The sequence below is a fragment of the Chiloscyllium plagiosum genome, unplaced genomic scaffold (assembly GCF_037043375.1).
Source record: "Chiloscyllium plagiosum isolate Xiang-an unplaced genomic scaffold, Cpla_swu_hap1 HiC_scaffold_4, whole genome shotgun sequence".
Classification (NCBI taxonomy): domain Eukaryota; kingdom Metazoa; phylum Chordata; class Chondrichthyes; order Orectolobiformes; family Hemiscylliidae; genus Chiloscyllium; species Chiloscyllium plagiosum.
In genome coordinates, this window is record NW_028270142.1 from 81,891,849 (window position 1) to 81,907,419 (window position 15,571).

Below are 15,571 nucleotides of genomic sequence, written 5' to 3' on the forward strand. Positions count from 1 at the left end.
ACCTCGGGAGATCTCCCATCCACCGCCTCCAACCTCATAGTCCCACAACCCCGCACCTCCCGCTTCTACCTCCTGCCCAAAATCCACAAACCTGACTGCCCCGGCCGACCCATTGTCTCCGCCTGCTCCTGCCCCACCGAACTCATCTCCGCATACCTTGACACCGTCCTGTCCCCCTTAGTCCAAGAACTCCCCACCTACGTTCGGGACACCACCCATGCCCTCCACCTGCTCCATGATTTTCGCTTCCCCGGTCCCCAACGCCTTATTTTCACCATGGACATCCAGTCCCTGTACACCTCCATTCCCCATCACGAAGGACTCAAAGCCCTCCGCTTCTTTCTTTCCCGCCGTACTGACCAGTACCCTTCCACTGACACCCTCCTTTGACTGACTGAACTGGTCCTCACCCTGAACAACTTATCTTTCCAATCCTCCCACTTCCTCCAAACGAAAAGAGTAGCCATGGGCACCCGCATGGGCCCCAGCTATGCCTGCCTCTTCGTAGGATATGTGGAACAATCCATCTTCCGCAACTACACTGGCCCCACCCCCCACCTTTTCCTCCGCTACATCGATGACTGTATCGGCGCCGCCTCGTGCTCCCACGAGGAGGTTGAACAGTTCATCCACTTCACCAACACCTTCCACCCCGACCTCAAATTCACCTGGACAGTCTCAGATTCCTCCCTCCCCTTCCTCGACCTTTCTATTTCTATCTCAGGCGACCAAATCAACACGGACATCTACTACAAACCAACCGACTGTCACAGCTACCTGGAGTACACCTCCTCCCATCCTGCCCACTGTAAAAACGCCATCCCATTCTCCCAATTCCTTCGACTCCGCCGCATCTGCTCCCAGGAGGACCAGTTCCAAAAACGCACAACCCTGATGGCCTCCTTCTTCAAGGACCGCAATTTCCCCCCCCGACGTGGTCGAAGCTGCCCTCCACCGCATCTCTTCCACTTCCCGATCCTCCGCCCTTGAGCCCCACCCCTCCAACCACCACCAGGACAGAACCCCACTGGTCCTCACCTACCACCCGACCAATCTCCACGTACAGCGCATCATCCGCCGTCATTTCCACTACCTCCAAACGGACCCCACCACCAAGGATATATTTCCCTCCCCTCCCCTATCAGCATTCCGTAAAGACCACTCCCTCCGTGACTCCCTCGTCAGATCCACACCCCCCACCAACCCAACCTCCACTCCCGGCACCTTCCCCTGCAACCGCAGGATGTGCAAGACTTGCGCCCACACCTCCCCCCTCACCTCCCTCCAAGGCCCCAAAGGAAACTTCCATATCCGCCACAGATTCACCTGCACCTCCACACACATCATCTATTGCATCCTCTGCACCCGATGTGGCCTCCTCTATATTGGGGAGACAGGCCGGCTACTTGCGGAGCGGTTCAGAGAACACCTCTGGGACACCCGGACCAACCAACCCAACCACCCTGTAGCTCAACATTTCAATTCCCCCTCCCACTCCACCAAGGATATGCAGGTCTTTGGACTCCTCCATCGTCAGACCACAACAAAACGACGGTTGGAGGAAGAACGCCTCGTCTTCCGCCTAGGAACCCTCCAACCACAAGGGATGAACTCGGATTTCACCAGTTTCCTCATTTCCCCTCCCCCCACCCTGTCTCAGTCAAATCCATCGAATTCAGCACCGCCTTCCTAACCTGCAATCTTCTTCCCGACCTCTCCGCCCCCACCCCAGTCTGACCTATCACCCTCACCTTGACATCCTTCCACCTATCACATTTCCGACGCCCCTCCCCCTAGTCCCTCCTCCCTACCTTTTATCTTAGCCTGCTGGACAAACTTTCCCCATTCCTGAAGAAGGGCTTATGCCTGAAACGTCGATTCTCCTGTTCCCTGGATGCTGCCTGACCTGCTGCGCTTTTCCAGCAACACATTTCCAGCTCTGATCTCCAGCATCTGCAGACCTCACTTTCTCCTTTCACCTTATTACCCCATTTTCGTTATATATTTTCCGTTTCCAGTTGTTTCCTTTCAATTTCCTGATTTTAACATCAATCAGTATGGCTGATGAATCAGTGTATTCAATTTGTTTTTTTTAAGATTCCCTACAGTCTGAAAACAGGCCCTTTGGCCCAACAAGTCCACACCAACCCTCCGAAGAGCAACCCTCCCTGACTAGTGCACCTATCCCTACGGGCAATTTAGCATTGCCAATTCACCTAATCTGCACAATTTTGGACTGTGGGAGGAAACTGGAGCACCTGGAGGAAACCCACGCAGACACGGGGAGAATGTGCAAACTCCATACAGACATTTGCGGAGGCGGGAATTGAACCCGGGTCCCTGGCACTGTGAGGCAGCAGTGCTAACCACTGAGCAACCGTACAATTTTTTTTCTCAATGTCTGACCTTATGACCTTAAATCATAATCCAGAAGATTATGACAGAAACATTACTATGAAAGGATTCTGGGTAATCCAAGATGGAGGATGGGAAAAATTTCTGGCTGTAACAGGCTGCTCTTTTTTTGAGACAGTTGAGGTGTTGGATTTCCTCAAATTTCAGAAGCAGCAATTACTGTTTTATATGCTACTGCATTGTTCTGGAACTTTAGAGAAAAAGAAAAGTCTAAACAATGGCACCTTTAAAAGGGAGAGGGATAGAGAAAGGCAGCATATGGTCAATCAGTGCAGGAGAGAGAGAGACAAAGAAATGTACACTGCTAATTGACACAGCAGTGAACCTGTGCAGTTACTGCCTATGCTTTTGAATTCATGTATTGCTGGACATCGAAGTGCATCGAGGAAAATTAACAACAGTGAAATTCACAACTGATCTTGGGGGAATCTGTTTGGGAGAGGTCACAACAGAAAACAGATAAATGAATAGTTTTAAGTATAGCCTTGCTGTAAATCTACAATAGTGAGTAGAGTGGGTTCTTTCTTGATTATATGTTTTAGTGAGTTATGTCTGTTGATTAAACTTTAAAATATAAGCCATAAGTATAAAGTTAGCCGGGAACAGTGTTTGAGGAGGAATATGACAGTGCTATTTTCTGGGTCTGTGGATTGGAAGAAGCAAAAATAGCCCTTAGTAAGTGATATGTTCTTCTTATCGGATTTTAGGGAGAGTTTACATGTTACTGAGGATTATATCTGCAATAAATGCCCTTGGTTGTGAATCCTACCAGATCGAATGGATCAATTGATGCAACTGTTTGAGGCAATGAGGAATTTACAAGACCAAGGGGATGTGATGGATGGCAGTTATTGGAAGAGAGAAAAGTTGCAGATACAGTCACATAGATGGGTTAACTCTAGGAAAGGTAAGAGAGATGGGCAGATAGTGCAGGAGTCTTCTGTAGCTATCCCCATTTGAAACAGGTATGCTGTTTTGGAAAAAGTAGGAGGTGATGGATTCTCAGGGGAATGTAGCACAAGCAGCCAGGATTCTGGTATTGACACTGGCTCTAATGCATTGAGGGGTATTTCGGGTTCCAAGAAATCAATTGTGTCAGGATAGGCACAGACAGATGTTTCTGTGGCCAGCAGCGAAAAATCAGAATGGTGTGTTGTTTCCCTGGTGCCATGATCAAGGATGTCTCAGAGAAGGTGTAGAATATTCTCAAAGGGGAGAGGGCCCAGCAGGAGGCCATTGTACACATTGGAACCAACGACATAGGAAGGGAAAAGAATGAGATTCTGAAGGGAGAATATAGAGAGTTAGGCAGAAAATTAAAAAAGGAGGTCCTCGAGAGTAGTAATATCTGGTGGTTCAAGCTAGTGAGGGTAAGAATAGGAGGATAGAGCAGGTGAATGTGTGGATGAGAAGCTGGTGTATGGGAGAAGCATTCACATTTTTGAATCATTGGGATCTCTTCTGGGGTAGAAGTGACCTGTACAGGAAGGATTGATTGCACCTGAATTGGAAGGGGACTAATACACTGGCAGGGGTATTTACGAGAGCTGTTGGGAAGATTTAAATGAATAAGGTGGATGGGGGTGTGAGGAGTGGGACCCTGTGAGATCGTGAGGAAAGCGATCAATTGAGACTGGTACAGTTGAGAAAAGGAGCAAGTCAAACAGTCAGGGCAGGCAGGAATAAAGCAGAGAACAAGGTAGGACTGATAAATTAAACTGTATTTATTTCAATGCAAGGGGCCTAACAGGGAAGGCAGATGAACTCAGGGCATGGTTAGGAACATGGGACTGGGTTATCATAGCAATTACAGAAATGTGGCTCAGGGATGGACAGGACTGGCAGCTTAATGTTCCAGGATACAAATGCTACAGGAAGGATAGATAGGGAGGCAAGAGAGGAGGGGGAGTGGTGTTTTTGATAAGAGATAGCAATACAGCAGTACTGAGGGAGGATATTCCCGGAATTACATCCAGGGAAGTTATTTGGGTGGAACTGAGAAATAAGAGAGGGATTATCAACTTAATGGGATTGTATTATAGGCCCCTTAATAGTCAGCAGGAAATTGAGAAACAAATTTGGAAGGAGATCTCAGTTGTCTGTAAGAATAATTGGGTGGTTATAAAGTAGAGGATTTTAACTTTCCAAACATAGACTGGTACTGCCATATTGTTAAGGGTTTCGGTGGAGAGGAATCTATTAAGTGTGTACAAGAAAATTTTCTGATTCAGTATGTTGATGTACCTACGAGAGAAGGTGCAAAACCTGACCTACCCTTGGGAAATAAGGCAGGGCAGGTGAGTGACTTATCAGTGGGGGAGCGCTTGGGACCAGTAACTATAATTCTATTAGTTTTAAAATAGCGATGGAAGAGGATAGACAGGATCCAAAAGGTAAAGTTCTAAATTTGAGAAAGGCTAGTTTTGACAGTATTAGGCAAGAACTTTCAAAAGCTGATTAGGGGCAGATGTTCACAGGTAAAGGGACGGCTGGAAAATGGGAAGCCTTCAGAAATGAGATAACGAGAGTCCAGAGACAGTATATTCCTGTTAGGATGAAAGGAAAAGCTGGTAGGTATATGGAATGCTGGACGACTAGAAAAATTGAAAACTTGGTTAAGAAAAAGGAAGCATATGTCAGGTATAGATTGAGTGAATCCTTAGAAGAGTATAAAGGCAGTAAGAATATACTTAAGAGGGAAATCAGGAGGGCAAAAATGGGACATGAGATAGCTTTGGCAAATAGAATTAAGGAGAACCCAAAGGGTTTTTACAAATACATTAAGGATAAAAGGGTAACTAGGGAGAGAATAGGGCCCCACAAAGATCAGCAAGGCGGCCTTTGTCTGGAGCTGCAGGAAATGGGGGAAATACCGAACCAGTATTTTGCATCAGTGTTTACTGTGGAGAAGGACATGGAAGATATAGAATGTAGGGAAATAGATGGTAACATCTTGAAAAATGTCTGCATTACAGAGGAGGAAGTGCTGGATGTCTTGAAATGCATAAAAGTGGATAAATCCCCAGGAGCTGATCAGGTGTGGGAAGCTGGGGAACCCTCCAACCACAAAGGATGAACTCAGATTTCTCCAGTTTCCTCATTTCCCCTCCCCCCACCTTGTCTCAGTCAAATCCCTCGAACTCAGCACCGCCTTCCTAAGCTGCAATCTTCTTCCTGACCTCTCCGCCCCCACCCCACTCCGGCCTATCACCCTCACCTTGACCTCCTTCCACCTATCGCATTTCCAATACCCCTCCCCCAAGTCCCTCCTTCCCACCTTTTATCTTAGCCTGCTGGACACACGTTCCTCATTCCTGAAGAAGGGCTTATGCCCGAAACGTCAATTCTCCTGTTCCTTGGATGCTGCCTGACCTGCTGCGCTTTTCCAGCAACACGTTTTCAGCTCTGATCTCCAACATCTGCAGTCCTCACTTTCTCCCCTGCCTGAAGATTTAGGAATGAGGAGGGTGTGCCAAGCAGGCTAAGATAAAAGGTAGGGAGGAGGGACTTGGGGGAAGGACGTTGGGAATGCGATAGGTGGAAGGAGGTTAAGGTGAGTGTGATAGGCCGGAATGGGGGTGGGGGCGGAGTGGTCGGGAAGAAGATTGCAGGTCAAGAAGGCGGTGCTGAATCCGAGGGTTTGGACTGAGATAAGGTGGGGGGAAGAGAAATGAGGAAGCTGGAAAAATCTGCATTCATCCCTTGTGTTTGGAGGGTTCCTAGGTGGAAGATGAGGCGCTCTTCCTCCAGACGTCGTGTTACCATGGTCTGGCGATGGAGGAGGCCAAGGACCTGCATGTCCTTGGCGGAGTGGGAGGGGGAGTTAAAGTGTTCAGCCACGGGGCGGTTGGGTTGGTTGGTGCGGGTTGTCCAGAGGAGTTGAAGATTTAGCCAGGCTTGTATTTGCTATTCAAAACATTATGCTTAAATTTAAACATACAACTGGTTTAACACAAAGAGTTTCTTCCTCACGATCGGACACTTTTCCATCATTAGGCTGTCATATCACCACTCAAATACTTTGCTGATCTATCAACTGGAGCTGATGTCTTCAATTTCTCTGGTGGAAGATGATAACTTGGATTCTGTTCTTCTTGTAGTACATTCAGTTTGTTACCTTGCTGTGTATCAACATTGTTTAAAGTTGTTTCATCTTTGTGTTGTTGTTGTCATGGAAATTAAATTGACTCGACTCAGATGCTAGCAAGAGCAAAAAAAAGCTTTATTTTTTAACCTCTGCATGCAGGGGACCAATACTCTTGGCAAAGGCGCCATGTGTAAGGGCCCTGAACAAACTTCACACATTCTTTTTGTACTATTCTTATCACACGCTCAAGGACAAGAGCTCAGAAACAGCTTACTTTCTCATTCCCTTGCCGTGGATATAATTGCTTACTGTCTTTATGTTTCCCTTAGCTTTTGCTGAATTCGACTGCTCGCAAGATCAAGTTGAAAGTTCAGCAAAGCCAAGCTGTCTTCTTGACTGCAAGATTCGGCAAAGCATTAAATTTAGCAAAGCATTCCCTTTCAGATTTCACAGTAAGTGTTAATTTTGTTAACTTTCCATTACATTTTCCCCCTTTTTGTCACTTTATGACAACAAGGCCAACAACCAAAAAAAAATACAGAGTCAGATAGCTATACATCAAAAAATACTTAGGGAATACCAGACCTTTCCTCAGACACCACCTAGCTGTAACACAGCTTTGTGGTGGTATTGTCACTTGCCCTGGTGTGCCCTGTACACAGCCGATCTTCACACGTCACACTCGTCAACGTCGCGGTAGAGTGGGGTCCATGCAATCGGATTGTCTTGCTGTAGGGCCACTGATAATTTTACCATTTGGTATCCTACTGCACTCACAAGCAAGCAGCATAGGCAGGTACACAAGCAGGGTCCTATACAAAGCATTATGAGTAAGACCAGTCCTACAACTAATAGAATGTGTAGGATCCAATACCCCCATCCTACCCAAAGGGAGATGAGTCATCTCCTGGGGGAGGTGGTCATATCACTGCCTTCATATGATTTATTACACCAGTGATATTTTGTGACTCTGCAGGAATATTATAACAGCATGAGGTACCTAACATTTTGCAGACGCCCCTCTCTCGTCCGTCAGTATGTCTAGTACTAATTGATTTTGTATCTCTGCTTCCCTAACTGCCGTTATCTCAGTGTTATGAGTGCTGGACCTTCCTCCGTCTCATTTGCTAACAGTAATGCGAGGCCACTAATCTTGTTTATTCCTACCGTTGGCCCTGCTCCCAAGAGAGTAGACCACTCAATGCTCACTCCTGGTGTAGTCCATTACTGGCCTTCAGGACAAACACTGTTGTGCCAGTGGACAGTATCACAGAGTAGCAGCACCCCTTCCATCCCAGGGGAAGGTGGTGGCACCCTTTCTCCCCACAAGTCAATATTATACCCGCCATCATGGTCTGATTATTGATAAAGGAACAAGCAATGTTTATGATTGTACCATTTGCAAGAGTCATTGTTCAAGTACAGCATCGTAGTACACTGGGAGATCCCCAAATGGAGTCTCACCTGATTGGTGCAAATGCACGTTTCTCCCCTTCCACTAGGTGGAAGGCTGTGGTCGGGAGCGTGTCAGCCTTGAGATTGCAGTTAGCCTTAAGTTCGGGTGGTGGCGCAAGATTTGCCTTAATTACTCCCCCTATCAGGGTCAGGATAGTCACCGCCTGTGGAAGCAGACAGCTAACATTTCTCGCCAGGCTTTCTGTGATTGGTTCGGCAATTCACCTTTGGGCTGTGTGCAAGCATATCGAACAAGGGTAGTCAACGTCTAATCTCCAGTGTTGTATTATGTCCAAAGTACATGCTCTATTCCCTTCACATCTAGCAATGGCCCTTCGCACTTCCTAACCTACTGGAGTAGCATTTACACCATTTAGCTCCTGAAGGGCCAATTCCACTACCGAGTTAGACTTGCGCTCGAGCCTTGGCCCTTCGGGTTCAGGCATGACAATAATGCCCTCTGCCTTGCTTGGGGTTAGGTCCATTACCTGGTTTGGCTGGTTGCCATGCCCCAGTGGTTTTATCTTCTGTAGCGCCTTCTGTACCTGTCTATAGATGTTGGAGAAGGGTCTATTTATTCCACACCACCAGACTCCCTCATCGCTCTTCTGAGTCTTGGATATTACCACCTGTGCCCTGCCACCTTGATCATAGAATATCTATTTCCCATGTCAGTGGTGGCTACTACTAAGTGCTAGTCACTGGCACCACAAGGATCCCTGCATAAATATTTATAATCCCATTTATAGTCATCCTGGTTTCTAAATGGCCATGGGTCACATGTGAAGGTCCCCTTAGCACCCTCCGTTAAGATTACCATCTGTGGCTGTATCCCAGATGCCCCTGCCCTTATGAATAGTCCTACCAGGGCACGTGCTAACAGTGTGAGCTGGGGCAGCCCCATATTCGTATGAGACTTCTAACAACTACTTGCACTTAATTGGTTCCAGTGTTGTCTGATGTTTCCTCAGGCCCAGCTACACATTTGCAATGGCTGGCACGTATCCATGTGGCTCTTTCGGCGATCTTAACAGCTGCCTGTGTTGTAAGGAGCACTTGAAATGGTCCCAGCCACCTCTTCGCCTTCCAGTTTTTCCTCCTGAAGTCTTTCACCACTATCCAGTCTCCAGATTATAGATTGTGCAGCTTCCATTCTGCTGGTTGGGGTAGTGCTGCTTGATTCTGTATTTGGGACAAAAGTGTATGAGTTTTGTACAGTAACACAACATCTCATCCTGACAGTGGCCTGTTATCTGTCTTACCTTAGGCCTTGGGCCAATTCCTGTATTGGGTGGCCTACCAAACAAAATCTCAAACAGGCCAAGATTAGCTTTTCCTCTTCTCCTAGATCTCATATACATTCGCACTATCGGAAGTGCCTTTGTCCATGTCACCCCTAGTTCCTCACAACATTTTGTCATTTATTTTTTAAGGTAGCATTTTCTCTTTCCACTGCCCAACCGCTCGCTGGGTGGTAGGCACAGCCTTGTCTCATGTTTATCCCAAATAATCTCTGATCTGCTGTAGAGCATTATTGACAAACGGTGTCCCATTGTCACTACTAAGCCTTCCAGGGATGCCCATTCTTGGAATTATTTCAGTTAGCAAAGCCTTGACTACTGCACTGGCATCCTGTTTAGACGTGGGGAATGCTTCCACCCATTTGGAAATCACATCAACTGTTGCCAGAAAATACCTCTTCCCTTCTCTGGGTGTTAGTTCAATAAAATCCATCTGTAAATGTTCAAAGGGTCTTTGGGGTTGGGGTGTGTTGCCTGACTCATCTGTATTCTCCTCCCCACATTATTAGTGGCACAGATAACACATCGTTCACAATATTTCTGGGAGTAATGAGTAAATCCCTTAGCGTACCAGTGTGCTGAAATACTGTCATACATCCCCCCTTTTGACACATGGTCGTTACCATGTGTCAGTTTGGCATAGAATGGAAATAATGATCATGGTAGACAGGGTTTACCATTGGGGCCACACCATACCCCTTCCCTCACCCTACACCCTGCTTTTGTCCACTCACGCTTATCGTTCGCTGTGGCCTGCGACTGTAACTCCCGTACGTCTGCTATTGGGGTACAAATTTTTGTCATACACATGTCAATCTGCTCCCTTATTGGCTGCTGGGCTGCTGTTTTTGCTGCTGAGTCTGCCCTTGCATTGCCTTGGGAAATAAAATCATTATTTTTCGTGTGGGCTTCGCATTTACACACAGCGATTAATTTAGGCAACAAGACTGTTTCCAGGAGGTCAGAAATCAGGCCACGGTGTATGATGGGCTTTCCGGTAGAGATGAAGAAGCCCTGTGTTTCCACAGGGTTCCAAAATCATGTACAACCCCGAAAGCATATCTGCTATTGATGTAAATATTCACTGTCTTTCCCTTGGCCAATTTACATTGCTCAGTCAAGGCAATCAGCTCCGCTGCTTGTGCTGACAGATGAGAAGGGAGTGATCCTGCTTTGACTACCTCGTGGGTAGTTGCTACAGCATATCCAACACAATTCTGGCCTGTCTCCTTGCTCCTGAATGCTGACCCATCCACAAAAACCTCCATATCCGGATTTTGAAGTGGCGAATCCGACAAGTCTGGTCTAGGGCTGCAAATTTCATTAGTTACAGCGGCATAATCATGTGGTTCTCCATCTCCTTCTGTGGGGAGAAGGCTAGGAGGGTTAAGGAAGTTACATCGCTTTATTTTAATGTTAGGCATCTCCGATAGCACAGTATTGTACCTCAGCTAACATGCTGCCGACATGTGTGCTGTTTTTTTGCTCGGAAAGCAGTAAGGATACTGCATGTGGGACCAGTAGGGTTAATTCACCATAGCCGATTATATCCCTGGACGCTACAACAGCCTTTTCAGCTGCAGCCATGGCTCGCAGGCATTTAGGCAATCCTGCCGCTATGGGGTCTAGTTTAGCCGAAAAATAAGCTCCTGGTGTCAATTTTCCCCCATGATCCTGCAACAGCACAGATGTCACGCAGCCACGCTTCTCATCCACTGTTTGTACAAAAGACTAGTTTGGATTTGGAATCCCCCAGCGTAGGTGTAGCTTGGAGCACCTTTTTCAATTCAACAAAGGCATTCTCAGCCTCTGGGGTCCACTGCAATGGACTCTGGTTCTGCAACTCTTTACCATGGGCTATGTCACTTAGGGGTGCCTCAAGGGTTGCGTAATGTGGGATAAACATTCTACAGTAGGAGCACTTGCCCAAAAAGGATAACAATTGTTTCTTCATGTGAGGCTTTGAAATTTGCTGGATTGCTTGAACTCTGTCCTGACCAATGGCCTTGCCTTGTTCAGATATTAAGTGACCTAAGAATTTCACCTGTTGTTACACAAATTGTAGCTTTGCAAGACTGGCTTTGTGCCCTTTCCTCGCCAGATGGCAGAGCAATGCAAGGGTATCCTTCTCACATTGTTCCTCTGTTGGTACCGCTATTAAGCAATCATCTACATACTGCAGAAGCACTAACCCCAGGGTTAAAACAAGAGTCTCCAGATTCCTGTGTAGAGCCTCATTATATGTGGTGGGGGACTCACAGTAACCTTGACAAAGTTGCGTGAAGGTATATGATTCCCCTTTGAATGAAAAAGTGAACCAGAATTGACTATCTGGGTGTACCGTACACTAAAGAAGGCATTTGCTAAATCCACAACAGAGAACCATTTACTGTCCGGTAGAATTTGAGCTAAAATAGTTTCGGGGTTGGGAACATTTGGGGCATGCGGGACAACAACGTTATTAACTGCCTGCAGGTCTTGTACAAACCTCCATTCCTCTGGTTGACCTGGAATGTTTGCCTTTTTGACCGGAAAAATGGGGGTTCTCACCGGTGAGTTTTCACAGGGGATTATCACTCCAGCCTTTAGGAGGGATTCAAAGACTGGAGTAATTCCTTCTATGGCCTCGGGTTTTAACGGGTATTGTGCTTTGGAAGGACGATACTCAGACTTTGGGGTTATTCTTATGGGTTCACAGTCTCATATGAGTCCCACATCATGCTTGCCTTTTGCCCACAGCCCAGTATGGACCGTTTTTAATCTTGGGTTCTTCTCTCTTAGGGAAACGCCAGGCTACCCTCCTAGGCTCTTCAGGGCTAACGGGGGTTACCTGGACTGTCCTAGCTGCCTGAGTTAGCCAATTTAGTTTCTTCCTATATGTCCGCATATCTGCATTGAACCAGATACCCACATCATCCCTGAAGACCCAACCTTTCGTTCTTTGTGCCTTTAGCACCAATGGTCCCAAATCCTGCCACCTGTCGCTGGACGCCCTTGCCAGTGAGGAAAAGAGTCTTCTACATCAAAAAGACAGTGTCTGCTTGCCATTACAGATACTTTAGATAAGTTCACACTGACTGCACATCTGTGATCATTCCAATAAAACATTACGAACCGATCTGGTTTAACCAATCTCCTGGATCAATCCTTCCCGTATGATTCATCAGGGCCACTGCGGTGTATGTGTGCTGTGCAGTGCAGCATATCCCCAGCAAGAAAATCGATGTTAATAGGATTAACGTGGTTATTTGCTTGCAGGGCGAGTGAATCGTTCACTGAACTTATCGCTGTCTGGCTTAATTGCCATTCATAGACATACATCATGGGTCGTGAGTTGTATATTTTACAGCCTGCATGGGTAAATCTTTCCTTTGAATTACCTGCAAGCCCATCGGGGTACTGAGCAAGTCCAAGCCCGGTCTCCCTATGAGATCCCGATCCATCAGATTTAAAGAACACAATTCCGATAACAAGAATGAGAATTGGAATATTTCCAATAGGGGTGCGGAAAATCTCTCTCGTACCATGACTCCTGATGCACCCATTGTGTTCAGGAACCTTCCGCTTATCTTTATTTGCATTGATTGTCTGAACCGGCTTAATTTAAGGACTGAATATATTGCCCCTGTATCTACCAAAAAGGTAACTGGTGTACCTTGCACATATAACATAGAGGTGGGCATCAACTTGTACGTATCATTGTTATATTGAACACATTGTCCACACTTCGCAATCTCAGTGCTCAACATGGGGGTGGGACTTGTTTCAGTGTCCGTAAGGTTAGTAGAAGAGATTAGCATAAGCGAGTCTTTGTTGCCAAGCATAAGGGAAAGAAGCTTACCTGTACCTTGTGGTCTGCTCACCTCAACCTCAGCCTTCCCCTGTCAATCACCCTGCTGCCCAGCCTCCAGGGTCGATTGAGGCTGTCTGTGCGGGCACTGTCTCACCCAGTAGTCCATTGCTCCACAAACAAAGCACCCGCCATATCTACCTCTGCCAGCGCCTCTTCCATGACCTCTTCCTCTTCTGTGACCTCCACCTCTGCCTCTCTCTCTTCCTGCACCACCTCCCTCCAACGGCTGGACGACCATCTGCATCAGAGTAAGCTAAGCTTTATGTGCCTGCTGTTTCATCTTTGGTTTCTGCTTATTCTTCTCTTGGGCCAGCAATATTTCAGCATGTATCGCATGTTGTTCTATCAAATTCAGCTTTCCTGTGTCCCAGGTAATACATGTGTCTTTTACCTTTTTCTTTATTTCATCCTTTATTCCATTGATGAAGCTATTCCTCAAGTGTGCTTCATACGGCATGATCTCTGCCGCTGTTATGTCCTCGGGTGGTCTCAGTCCATTATGGGCGTTATGGACTTCAGTAAGGCACGTAAGGTGCTGGGACACTGTCTCACCTTCTTGTTTTTTACACATTGTGATTTTAGTCATGTCCATTCGCACTGGGAATGCCTCCCTCCAGGCAGTTGCAAGCGCTGCAACAAAAGCATTAAAGTCTCCCTTCTCTTCCGCTTGTGAGTTGGTTGATGGATGTTTACAGCTGGCCATTTATACTTGGTGATATTGGCACCCAGTTTTCGTCCCAGGAGACATCTCATCTCATGTGACATGGAACGGAACTCAACACAGAACTTTGTCCCTTCTTCAGCAAACTTTTTACCTCCAAACTCGCATGGGTCAGGCAACTGCCCATAGGCACTTTCCAGATCCTTCATGGTCCATGGTCGGTAGACCAGCACTGGGCACCCTTCTGGACCTGCAACCTCAACCATTGGTGCTTGCAGAACTACCTGGTTAGATGATCATACGTCAGTACTCTTGCTGTCTGACTCATCGTCCATCGTGGAGAGATCACGAGCAGGCCCTGAATACCTTTCCGTCTTAGAGTGGCCATCCTCATTTTGGGCTTATTGCTTCAATTGGTTGCGGGTACGATATGCTATTGGTGATCCAGCAGACCCTGAGGCTGCAGCCGCTGACGTGGAACCTTCGCCAGGCGGGTCTCGTAGGGGGACTGTAGGTCTCAGACGGCAGTCATCAAGGTCAGGATCTGGAACAGACTTAAGACACTGTACAGCTTTGTTAGATTGATTTCCGCACTCATCTGCATGTGCGCTAGTGTTTGCATGTGTATTTGATCTATCTTTTACTTGAGAATTCCTTTCCCTGATATCAGACTCAGCCTTCCACATGTTATAAGCACTCCAATTTCCAGGTTCTATTTTTCTCTTCCATTTCTCCTTCTCTCTCTCCTCCAACCGTAACCTCAATATTTCCAACTGCCTTTTATTAAAATTTCCTCCCTCCCGAAAACTACATTCCTTGATCCACAATTCTAACTGCCTTACTGACACTGGGCTGTGATTGTTTAACATGTATTGTATTTTTGGTTGGCCATTCCAAGTCGTCTGTGGGCCCACTTTTTGTTTGCTCTTGCTGGAGCCCATTTTCAGCTTTACTAGAAAAGTGTTCAGCTCTCTCTCTCTCGTGCAGTACTGTTAACTTTTCCCTTTGACTTGCTTTTACCTCTGAACGTTCTCACCACCTCAATGCCTTGGTTTTCATAAACCGAGAAACCACGTACCCGGTACATCTTTGGCAAGTCCAACTCAGCCAGTGGTGGTTCCAAGTCTAAAACCACCCAGAAGCTTGCTGTCTCTTAAACACTGTAAAGACAGCAATCCCTTCTCACGGGTTTTACTCGAATACCGCGCGAGAGTTCACTGGACCTTTTCCCTGCTTTAGTTATTCTCTTAGAATGAGTCTCTATGTAGGACTACTTAAGCCCCGACTCTTACCCAGACCCTATTTGGTTCGGACCCCAGCACTGGAGCGATCCACAGGTTCCCAGTCCTCTCATGCAAAGGGGCCAATTCAGTACTCGAGTTGAAGTGAAAGTGCTTCAAGGCACTGGCACCTGTGCCTCCTGGGAATCCTCAGAATCTCACCCAGTTATGGGGCACTGGACAAGCCCCCAAGTTTACTGTCATGGAAATTAAATCGACTCGACTCAAATGCTAGCAAGAGCAAAGAAAAAGCATTTTTTTAACCTCTGCTTGCAGGGGACCAATACACTTGGCAAAGTGTTGATGTGTTTTTATTATGGTCATGTGATTAATTACATAATCCAACTGCCATGAATGGTTAATAGGAGACTATTCTTTATTTTTTCATTGTTGCATTTCAAACCTATTTTGTCCATGTTAAGTGAGAAAGAGGGGCCTGACCAAAGCTGACAGAACTGCTTTTTGTTTTGCTGAATTACAGAAATCTTTAAGCTGGAAGGCAGTCATTCAGGCTATTGT

At 46.6% G+C, this 15,571-nt stretch overlaps 1 long non-coding RNA gene across 1 annotated transcript in view; it reads left to right on the forward strand.

The window, feature by feature from the left end:
* The window catches only part of LOC148150175 (uncharacterized), a 36,047-nt gene extending 21,146 nt beyond the window's left edge, over nt 1-14,901 (forward strand). Inside the window, exons 4-5 of the long non-coding RNA XR_015756846.1 lie at nt 6,832-6,954; nt 13,694-14,901. This is a non-coding gene — a long non-coding RNA (uncharacterized LOC148150175). The remainder of the gene's footprint in view (nt 1-6,831; nt 6,955-13,693) is intronic.
* The last annotated feature ends 670 nt before the right edge of the window (nt 14,902-15,571 follow it).